This window comes from Coregonus clupeaformis, chromosome 17 (genome assembly GCF_020615455.1).
Source record: "Coregonus clupeaformis isolate EN_2021a chromosome 17, ASM2061545v1, whole genome shotgun sequence".
Lineage (NCBI taxonomy): Eukaryota > Metazoa > Chordata > Actinopteri > Salmoniformes > Salmonidae > Coregonus > Coregonus clupeaformis.
The window spans coordinates 13,878,958-13,891,559 of record NC_059208.1 but is presented as its reverse complement, the minus strand read 5'-3'; the positions used below and the strand labels follow the sequence as shown (position 1 = coordinate 13,891,559).

The window sequence follows — 12,602 nt, the reverse complement described above, 5'->3', positions numbered from 1 at the left end:
TATCTGGTCATCTTGGCCGCGGACATGCTCCTCGAGCGACTCAGGCGTAACTGCAGATCCTGCTGATTCCATTCTGGTGTGTGATTCTGTCAAGGGGTGCTGAAGGTGGGTGTGGTGCATGAATCAAGCGCAGGACGCAGAAGCTCAGTCCAAAAGACTTTAGTGCAATAATCACGTAGAAAATAAGCACAATAACTCGAAGGCGAAATCACGGGCGCACACAGGCGTCAAAACAAACGGCGCACTAACATGTGCGAAAACCCTCTCCAAAACACTGGAGGGAAGTACGTAGCTCCAACACGAAAACAGATGAGCAATCACACACAAAGACAAACACAACCAACGAGAACTAAATAGGACACTAACGAGGACTAACAAGACACAGGTGTACAACATAAAGACAAAACCAAACGAACATGAAACATCGATCGGTGGCAGCTAGTACTCCGGGGACGACGACCGCCGAAGCCTGCCCGAACCAGGAGGAGGAGCAGCCTCGGCCGAAACCGTGACAATAGTGATGTACTGTCCTCATGGAACCAAACACAATAATAGTGATGTATTATCCTCATGGAACCAGACACAATTATAGTGATGTACTGTCCTCATGGAACCAAACACAATAATAGTGATGTACTGTCCTCATGGAACCAAACACAATAATAGTGATGTACTGTCCTCATGGAACCAGACACAATTATAGTGATGTACTGTCCCCATGGAACCAGACACAATAATAGTGATGTACTGTCCTCATGGAACCAGACACAATAATAGTGATGTACTGTCCTCATGAAACCAGACACAATAATAGTGATGTACTGTCCTCATGGAACCAGACACAATAATAGTGATGTACTGTCCTCATGGAACCAAACACAATAATAGTGATGTACTGTCCTCATGGAACCAGTCACAATAATAGTGATGTACTCTCCTCATGGAACCAGACACAATAATAGTGATGTACTGTCCTGATGGAACCAGACACAATAATAGTGATGTGCTGTCCTCATGGAACCAGACACAATAATAGTGATGTACTGTACTGTCCTCATGGAACCAGACACAATAATAGTGATGTACTGTGCTCATGGAACCAGACACAATAATAGTGATGTACTGTACTGTCCTCATGGAACCAGACACAATAATAGTGATGTACTGTCCTCATGGAACCAGACACAATAATAGTGATATACTGTCCTCATGGAACCAGACACAATAATAGTGATGTACTGTGCTCATGGAACCAGACACAATAATAGTGATGCACTGTCCTCATGGAACCAGACACAATAATAGTGATGTACTGTCCTCATGGAACCAGACACAATAATAGTGATGTACTGTCCTCATGGAACCAGACACAATAATAGTGATGTACTGTCCTCATGGAACCAGACACAATAATAGTGATGTACTGTCCTCATGAAACCAGACACAATAATAGTGATGTACTGTCCTCATGGAACCAGACACAATAATAGTGATGTACTGTCCTCATGGAACCAGACACAATAATAGTGATGTACTCTCCTCATGGAACCAGACACAATAATAGTGATGTACTGTCCTCATGGAACCAGACACAATAATAGTGATGTACTGTCCTCATGGAACCAAACACAATAATAGTGATGTAATGTACTGTCCTCATGGAAGCAGCCACAATAATAGTAATGTACTGTCCTCATGGAACCAGACACAATAATAGTGATGTACTGTCCTCATGGAACCAAACACAATAATAGTGATGTACTGTCCTCATGGAACCAGACACAATAATAGTGATGTACTGTACTGTCCTCATGGAACCAGACACAATAATAGTGATATATTGTCCTCATGGAACCAGACACAATAATAGTGATGTACTGTCCTCATGGAACCAAACACAATAATAGTGATGTACTGTCCTCATGGAACCAGACACAATAATAGTGATGTACTGTCCTCATGGAACCAGACACAATAATAGTGATGTACTGTCCTCATGGAACCAGACACAATAATAGTGATGTACTGTCCTCATGGAACCAGACACAATAATAGTGATGTACTCTCCTCATGGAACCAGACACAATAATAGTGATGTACTGTCCTCATGGAACCAGACACAATAATAGTGATGTACTGTCCTCATGGAACCAGACACAATAATAGTGATGTACTGTCCTCATGGAACCAAACACAATAATAGTGATGTAATGTACTGTCCTCATGGAAGCAGCCACAATAATAGTAATGTACTGTCCTCATGGAACCAGACACAATAATAGTGATGTACTGTCCTCATGGAACCAGACACAATAATAGTTATGTACTGTCCTCATGGAACCAGACACAATAATAGTGATGTACTGTCCTCATGGAACCAGACACAATAATAGTGACGTACTGTCCTCATGGAACCAGACACAATAATAGTGATGTACTATCCTCATGGAACCAGACACAATAATAGTGATGTACTGTCCTCATGGAACCAGACACAATAATAGTGATGTACTGTCCTCATGGAACCAGACACAATAATAGTGATGTACTGTCCTCATGGAAGCAGCCACAATAATAGTGATGTACTGTCCTCATGGAACCAGACACAATAATAGTGATGTACTGTCCTCATGGAACCAAACACAATAATAGTGATGTACTGTCCTCATGGAACCAGACACAATAATAGTGATGTACTGTCCTCATGGAACCAGACACAATAATAGTGATGTACTGTCCTCATGGAAGCAGCCACAATAATAGTGATGTACTGTCCTCATGGAACCAGACACAATAATAGTGATGTACTGTCCTCATGGAAGCAGCCACAATAATAGTGATGTACTGTCCTCATGGAACCAGATACAATAATAGTGATGTACTGTCCTCATGGAACCAGACACAATAATAGTGATGTACTGTCCTCATGGAACCAAACACAATAATAGTGATGTACTGTACTGTCCTCATGGAACCAGACACAATAATAGTGATGTACTGTCCTCATGGAACCAGACACAATAATAGTGATACAGTGGGGCAAAAAAGTATTTAGTCAGCCACCAATTGTGCAAGTTCTCCCACTTAAAAAGATGAGAGAGGCCTGTACATTTCATCATAGGTACACGTCAACTATGACAGACAAAATGAGAAAAAAAATCCAGAAAATCACATTGTAGGATTTTTTTATGAATTTATTGCAAATTATGGTGGAAAATAAGTATTTGGTCAATAACAAAAGTTTCTCAATACTTTGTTATATACCCTTTGTTAGCAATGACACAGGTCAAATGTTTTCTGTATGTCTTCACAAGGTTTTCATACACTGTTGCTGGTATTTTGGCCCATTCCTCCATGCAGATCTCCTCTAGAGCAGTGATGTTTTGGGGCTGTCGCTGGGCAACACAGACTTTCAACTCCCTCCAAAGATTTTCTATGGGGTTGAGATCTGGAGACTGGCTAGGCCACTCCAGGACCTTGAAATGCTTCTTACTGAAGCCACTCCTTCGTTGCCCGGGCGGTGTGTTTGGGATCATTGTCATGCTGAAAGACCCAGCCACGTTTCATCTTCAATGCCCTTGCTGATGGAAGGAGGTTTTCACTCAAAATCTCACGATACATGGCCCCATTCATTCTTTCCTTTACACGAATCAGTCGTCCTGGTCCCTTTGCAGAAAAACAGCCCCAAAGCATGATGTTTCCACCCCCATGCTTCACAGTAGGTATGGTGTTCTTTGGATGCAACTCAGCATTCTTTGTCCTCCAAACACGACAAGTTGAGTTTTTACCAAAAGTTATATTTTGGTTTCATATGACATTCTCCCAATCCTCTTCTGGATCATCCAAATGCATTCTAGCAAACTTCAGACGGGCCTGGACATGTACTGGCTTAAGCAGGGGGACACGTCTGGCACTGCATGATTTGAGTCCCTGGCGGCGTAGTGTGTTACTGATGGTAGGCTTTGTTGCTTTGGTCCCAGCTCTCTGCAGGTCATTCACTAGGTCCCCCCGTGTGGTTCTGGGATTTTTGCTCACCGTTCTTGTGATCATTTTGACCCCACGGGGTGAGATCTTGCGTGGAGCCCCAGATCGATGGAGATTATCAGTGGTCTTGTATGTCTTCCATTTCCTAATATTTGCTCCCACAGTTGATTTCTTCAAACCAAGCTGCTTACCTATTGCAGATTCAGTCTTCCCAGCCTGGTGCAGGTCTACAATTTTGTTTCTGGTGTCCTTTGACAGCTCTTTGGTCTTGGCCATAGTGGAGTTTGGAGTGCTGACTGTTTGAGGTTGTGGACAGGTGTCTTTTATACTGATAACAAGTTCAAACAGGTGCCATTAATACAGGTAACAAGTGGAGGACAGAAGAGCCTCTTAAAGAAGGTTACAGGTCTGTGAGAGCCAGAAATCTTGCTTGTTTGTAGGTGACCAAATACTTATTTTCCACCATAATTTGCAAATAAATTCATTAAAAATCCTACAATGTGATTTTCTGGAATTTGTTTTCTCAATTTGTCTGTCATAGTTGACGTGTACCTATGATGAAAATGACAGGCCTCTCTCATCTTTTTAAGTGGGAGAACTTGCACAATTGGTGGCTGACTAAATACTTTTTTTCCCCACTGTATACTGTCCTCATGGAACCAGACACAATAATAGTGATGTACTCTCTTCATGGAACCAGACACAATAATAGTGATGTACTGTCCTCATGGAACCAGACACAATAATAGTGATGTACTGTCCTCATGGAACCAAACACAATAATAGTGATGTAATGTACTGTCCTCATGGAAGCAGCCACAATAATAGTAATGTACTGTCCTCATGGAACCAGACACAATAATAGTGATGTACTGTCCTCATGGAACCAAACACAATAATAGTGATGTACTGTCCTCATGGAACCAGACACAATAATAGTGATGTACTGTACTGTCCTCATGGAACCAGACACAATAATAGTGATATATTGTCCTCATGGAACCAGACACAATAATAGTGATGTACTGTCCTCATGGAACCAAACACAATAATAGTGATGTACTGTCCTCATGGAACCAGACACAATAATAGTGATGTACTGTCCTCATGGAACCAGACACAATAATAGTGATGTACTGTCCTCATGGAACCAGACACAATAATAGTGATGTACTGTCCTCATGGAACCAGACACAATAATAGTGATGTACTCTCCTCATGGAACCAGACACAATAATAGTGATGTACTGTCCTCATGGAACCAGACACAATAATAGTGATGTACTGTCCTCATGGAACCAGACACAATAATAGTGATGTACTGTCCTCATGGAACCAAACACAATAATAGTGATGTAATGTACTGTCCTCATGGAAGCAGCCACAATAATAGTAATGTACTGTCCTCATGGAACCAGACACAATAATAGTGATGTACTGTCCTCATGGAACCAGACACAATAATAGTTATGTACTGTCCTCATGGAACCAGACACAATAATAGTGATGTACTGTCCTCATGGAACCAGACACAATAATAGTGACGTACTGTCCTCATGGAACCAGACACAATAATAGTGATGTACTATCCTCATGGAACCAGACACAATAATAGTGATGTACTGTCCTCATGGAACCAGACACAATAATAGTGATGTACTGTCCTCATGGAACCAGACACAATAATAGTGATGTACTGTCCTCATGGAAGCAGCCACAATAGTGGTGATGTACTGTCCTCATGGAACCAGACACAATAATAGTGATGTACTGTCCTCATGGAACCAAACACAATAATAGTGATGTACTGTCCTCATGGAACCAGACACAATAATAGTGATGTACTGTCCTCATGGAACCAGACACAATAATAGTGATGTACTGTCCTCATGGAAGCAGCCACAATAATAGTGATGTACTGTCCTCATGGAACCAGACACAATAATAGTGATGTACTGTCCTCATGGAAGCAGCCACAATAATAGTGATGTACTGTCCTCATGGAACCAGATACAATAATAGTGATGTACTGTCCTCATGGAACCCAGACACAATAATAGTGATGTACTGTCCTCATGGAACCAAACACAATAATAGTGATGTACTGTACTGTCCTCATGGAACCAGACACAATAATAGTGATGTACTGTCCTCATGGGAACCAGACACAATAATAGTGATATACTGTACTGTCCTCATGGAAGCAGCCACAATAATAGTGATGTACTGTCCTCATGGAACCAAACACAATAATAGTGATGTACTGTACTGTCCTCATGGAACCAAACACAATAATAGTGATGTACTGTCCTCATGGAAGCAGCCACAATAATAGTGACGTACTGTCCTCATGGAACCAGACACAATAATAGTGATATACTGTACTGTCCTCATGAAACCAGACACAATAATAGTGATGTACTGTCCTCATGGAACCAGACACAATAATAGTGATGTACTGTCCTCATGGAACCAGACACAATAATAGGGATGTACTGTCCTCATGGAACCAAACACAATAATAGTGATGTACTGTCCTCATGGAACCAGACACAATAATAGTGATGTACTGTCCTCATGGAACCAGACACAATAATAGTGATGTACTGTACTGTCCTCATGGAACCAGACACAATAATAGTGATGTACTGTACTGTCCTCATGGAACCAGACACAATAATAGTGATGTACTGTACTGTCCTCATGGAACCAGACACAATAATATTGATGTACTGTCCTCATGGAACCAAACACAATAATAGTGATGTACTGTACTGTCCTCATGGAAGCAGCCACAATAATAGTGATGTACTGTCCTCATGGAACCAGACACAATAATAGTGATGTACTGTCCTCATGGAACCAGACACAATAATAGTGATGTACTGTCCTCATGGAACCAGACACAATAATAGGGATTGACTGTCCTCATGGAACCAAACACAATAATAGTGATGTACTGTCCTCATGGAACCAGACACAATAATAGTGATGTACTGTCCTCATGGAACCAGACACAATAATAGTGATTTACTGTACTGTCCTCATGGAACCAGACACAATAATAGTGATGTACTGTACTGTCCTCATGGAACCAGACACAATAATAGTGATGTACTGTCCTCATGGAACCAAACACAATAATAGTGATGTACTGTACTGTCCTCATTGAACTAGACACAATAATAGTGATGTACTGTACTGTCCTCATGGAACCAGACACAATAATAGTGATGTACTGTCCTCATGGAACCAGACACAATAATAGTGACGTACTGTCCTCATGGAACCAGACACAATAATAGTGACGTACTGTCCTCATGGAACCAGACACAATAATAGTGATGTACTGTCCTCATGGAACCAGACACAATAATAGTGATGTACTATCCTCATGGAACCAGACACAATAATAGTGATGTACTGTCCTCATGGAACCAGACACAATAATAGGGATGTACTGTCCTCATGGAACCAAACACAATATGTGATGTACTGTCCTCATGGAACCAGACACAATAATAGTGATGTACTGTACTGTCCTCATGGAACCAGACACAATAATAGTGATGTACTGTACTGTCCTCATGGAACCAGACACAATAATAGTGATGTACTGTACTGTCCTCATGGAACCAGACACAATAATAGTGATGTACTGTCCTCATGGAACCAAACACAATAATAGTGATGTACTGTACTGTCCTCATTGAACTAGACACAATAATAGTGATGTACTGTACTGTCCTCATGGAACCAGACACAATAATAGTGATGTACTGTCCTCATGGAACCAGACACAATAATAGTGATGTACTGTCCTCATGGAACCAGACACAATAATAGGGATGTACTGTCCTCATGGAACCAAACACAATAATAGTGATGTACTGTCCTCATGGAACCAGACACAATAATAGTGATGTACTGTACTGTCCTCATGGAACCAGACACAATAATAGTGATGTACTGTACTGTCCTCATGGAACCAGACACAATAATAGTGATGTACTGTCCTCATGGAACCAAACACAATAATAGTGATGTACTGTACTGTCCTCATTGAACTAGACACAATAATAGTGATGTACTGTACTGTCCTCATGGAACCAGACACAATAATAGTGATGTACTGTCCTCATGGAACCAGACACAATAATAGTGATATACTGTCCTCATGGAACCAAACACAATAATAGTGATATACTGTCCTCATGGAACCAAACACAATAATATTGATGTACTGTCCTCATGGAACCAAACACAATAATAGTGATGTACTGTCCTCATGGTGTTAGAGAATAGTGTTGACACAAGCACCATAATAGACTATTATACATACCATAGCCAATGGAGTATGTGGCACTGGCATAACAGTGCCATATACCAAGGATAGTTCTCCTCCAGTCCAGTAACTGTATACTCATTACTGTGTTACCCGTCTGTTGGCCTCCAGGGCTGCATGTGTACCGTGGTACTCAGTAACGGCTGGGGAGATGCCCTTCTCAGAGATCATCGACTGGAACACAGCAGCTGTGATTGGGGACGAAACACTGCTTCTACAGGTGTTGTACACACACCTTCAAATCAACTGTATTAGATATTTAACCCCTTATTCACCAGGTACCGCTAAGTCGGCTGAGTGACAACACATTATTTTTGAGATATTTGTGATCAGTTACAGTATGTTAGAATGATATTTTTGACATGTTCATTGTCTCCCGACTGTTTGATTGACAGATCCTTCGACTGTATTAGTCGTAGTTGTGACTGTAGTTCTATTGTTCCAGATTCGTCTACGGTGCGTTCCATTCACCAGGACAAGATCTTGTCTCTCAGACAGCAGACCCAGTTCCTGTGGGAGGCCTACTTCTCTTCTGTAGAGAGGATAGTACTTACAACACTAGAGGTAAGAGGACCATATACTACCACTACAACTACTACCACTACTACTACAACTACTGCTGCTACTACATTTACATTTATGTCATTTAACAGACGCTCTTATCCAGAAGCGACTTACAGTTAGTGAGTGCATACATTATTTTTATTTTTCACTACTGGTCCCCCGTGGAATCGAACCCACAACCCTGACGTTGCAAACGCCATGCTCTACCAACTGAGCTACATCCCTGCCGGCCATTCCCTCCCCTACCCTGGACAACGCTGGGCCAATTGTGCGCCGCCCCATGGGTCTCCCGGTCGCGGCCGGCTACGACAGAGCCTGGACTACTACTACTACTACTACTACTGCTACTACTGCTACTACTACTACTACTGCTACTACTGCTGCTACTACTGCTCTACCTACTACTGCTACTACGCTGCTCTCTACTCCTCTCTTCTACTACATACTGCTGCTGCCACTCCTCTACTACTGCTACTGCTGCTGCCTCTGCTGCCCTACTGCTGCTGCTCTACCACTGCTACTACCCACTGCCCTGCTACTGCTACTGCTACTGCTAACTATACTACTGCTGCTACTACCACTACCTGCTACTACTACTACTGCTACACTACATTACTACTGCTACTACTGTCTGCTACTGCTACTCTCTCTGCTCTACCACCTGCTACCTCTTCTGCTGCTGCTGCTCTCTGCTGCTCTCTCTCTCTCTTTCTCTCTCTGCTGCTCTCTCTCTTTCTTCCTCTCTTCTGCTCTGCTGCTGCTACTCTGCTGCTGCTCTGCTCCTGCTGCCTGCTGCGTGCTGCTGCTACACTGCTCTGCTGCTCTGCTGCTGCTACTGCTGCTGCTCTGCTGCTCTGCTGCTCCTGCTGCTACTGCTGCTGCTGCCTGCTGCTGCTGCTACTGCTACTACTACACTACTACTGCTACTACTACTACTACTACTGCTGCTACTCTCTACTACTGCTGCTACTACTACTACAGCTACTACTACTACTACTACTGCCACCGTGCTACTGCTGCTCTGCTCTACTGCTACTACTGCTACTACTACTACTACTACTACTACTGCTACTACTGCTCTGCTACTCTACCGCGCTGCCGCTGCTGCTACTGCTACTACTACTACCACTACAACTACTGCGCCACTCTGCCTCTTCTACTACTACTACCACTATTACTACTACTGCTACTGCTACTACTACTACTACTACTACCACTACTACTACTACTACTACTACTACTACTACTACTACTACCACTATTGCTACTACTACCACTACTACTACTACTACTACTACTAGTAACAGGTGTTTGTCAGAGAGCTACTCCGAGGCATTCTTGGACGTAGCTCTGCTCTGCTTGGGTGCCTCTTGAGGACTCAGGATATCATTTTCAGCATGTCAACGTGCTGACCAGTGAATTGTCTTTGCTTGTAAGCAGCTTTGATTATACTATTGTTGATTAAACTATGTTTCTCTCCCTGTACCAGATCATCCATGACCGGGTGCTCCAGCATGCAGCCCGTAGTAACCTGATGTGGAACAGTCTTCCTGGAGGTCTCTACTCCCTCCCTCAGTACTCCTCATACCTGGGAGACTTCCCTTTCCACTACGCTAAGCTAGGTGAGTCCTGCAGCTGTCTTCAGATGGGATTCAATGTGCATCAAAGTTCATCAGTGTGGATGGTCATGAATTTGGTTCTCTGGACATTACAACAGAGGTACCGGAAGGTTCTATTTTAGGCCCTGTTCAGTTCACTGTTTATATAAATGACAATCTCCTATCTGGTAGACTTCACAACGCCAAGCTAGGTGTGTTCTACAGTAACATAACCTGTGGTGTCCCACGAGCATCTACATGCTCCCACTTGTGTTGGTCAGATCCACTATGCCAAGCCAGGTGAGTCTTGCAACCATCTGTTAAAGAGAACTCAAAACATTCATGTGGATAGTCGTAAATCTGGTTTCCTGGACATTACAAAAAGAGTGTCATGACAAGCTTCTATTTTAGGCCCAGTCCTTTTACCATTTATATAAATGACATTGGCAAAACGGGAAAATGTAAATTAATCTTTATGCTGATGCCACTGTTCTAAATGAATCTGCTCCCCTTATATAGATGCATATTACATGGGTTATCAAGATTATTTGATAATTGTATATAGTGTAAAGTCAAGTATTAGCCTACTACCATATACTCCAAAACTCTCTCAAAGTTGATGATTTGGTGTCCTGGGGTAATTCAGACGGCTGATTGAGGACCTTTTGACTGAAGAATGTGTTTGTTCTCTGTTTTGCTCTTCCTATTGTATTGTTACAACACACACACACATAAACACACACACACACACACACACACACACACACACAACGACTTGGGAGCAGGTTAACGTTTATTAGGATGAGTCTTGTCCTGGAGGGAGAACTGAGTGATTTCTGCTAGATGGGCCAGCTACAAAGTCTAAATGGTCTATATTGTAAAGATTAATGAAATGCTTTTTGTAGCTTTTTGGTCTTAATTTAAGATTAGGGTTAGGTTTCAAATCAGATTTTATGACTTTGTGGCTATGCCAGCTAGTGACCACTCTGCAGAGCTGCCTCCAGAACAAGATTCATCAGGAAAAAAACGCTAACCTGCGTCTCGGGAGGTCGTTATGTTGCCTGGTGACTGACACAATATTTGATACCGTCCCCAATGAAAGCGTAGCCAGATGTGGCTAAGGCTCGGCAAGCACAGCTGTCACAGCCTTGTTTATGTGTGTTTAGAAACGGCTACCCTCCTCCCTCAGTCCATGGTGACTATCAACCCATCGGAGAGATGAGCTGAATTGAGCTCTGGTCACCATGGCAATTTGGAAGTAGTGGGATTCTGGATTGGAGAATTGATGAGGAACAATCCAAGTGCGAAATATTCTCACTGGCAACTAGCTACTGTATTCACTGGCTATATGACTGTGCCTCAAGCAATGCTGGGATTACATGTGTCAAGGAGGACACATTTCCAGCATCATTGGTGTTTATATAAGTAAACTAGATAACATTGTTGACTTTGTCATTCGTCCTGTGTAGCTCAGGGGGTAAAAGCATGGCGTTAGCAGTGCCAGGGTTGTGGGTTCAATTCCTGCAGGGATCATACACATTCATAAATGTATGCACTGACTACTGGAAGTGGTTCTGATATAGTTAACATTGTTGACTTGTCATTTGGCTGTGTTCCAGGTATCAAGCCTCGTCCCAAGTTCACTGCGGTCATCCATGTTGTGACTCCCCTGGTCTCCCAGTCCCAGCCCATCCTCAAGCTACTGGTGGCTGTCGCCAAGTCCCAGTACTGTGTCCAGGTAGGCTATCTAGATCACTGCACCACATCTCAACACTGTGGCCAGCTAGGCTATCTAGCTCACTGCACCACATCTCAACACTGTGGCCAGCTGGGCTATCTAGCTCACTGCACCACATCTCAACACTGTGGCCAGCTAGGCTATCTAGCTCACAGCACCACATCTCAACACTGTGTCCAGGTAGGCTATCTAGCTCACTGCACCACATCTCAACACTGTGGCCAGCTGGGCTATCTAGCTCACAGCACCACATCTCAACACTGTGGCCAGCTAGGCTATCTAGCTCACAGCACCACATCTCAACACTGTGGCCAGCTAGGCTATCTAGCTCACAGCACCACATCTCAACACTGTGGCCAGCTAGGCTATCTAG

The 12,602-nt window shown here is 42.9% G+C and overlaps 1 pseudogene; it reads left to right on the top strand.

Moving 5' to 3' along the window:
* The window catches only part of LOC123481045, a 101,002-nt pseudogene that overhangs the window by 80,863 nt on the left and 7,537 nt on the right, over window positions 1-12,602 (top strand).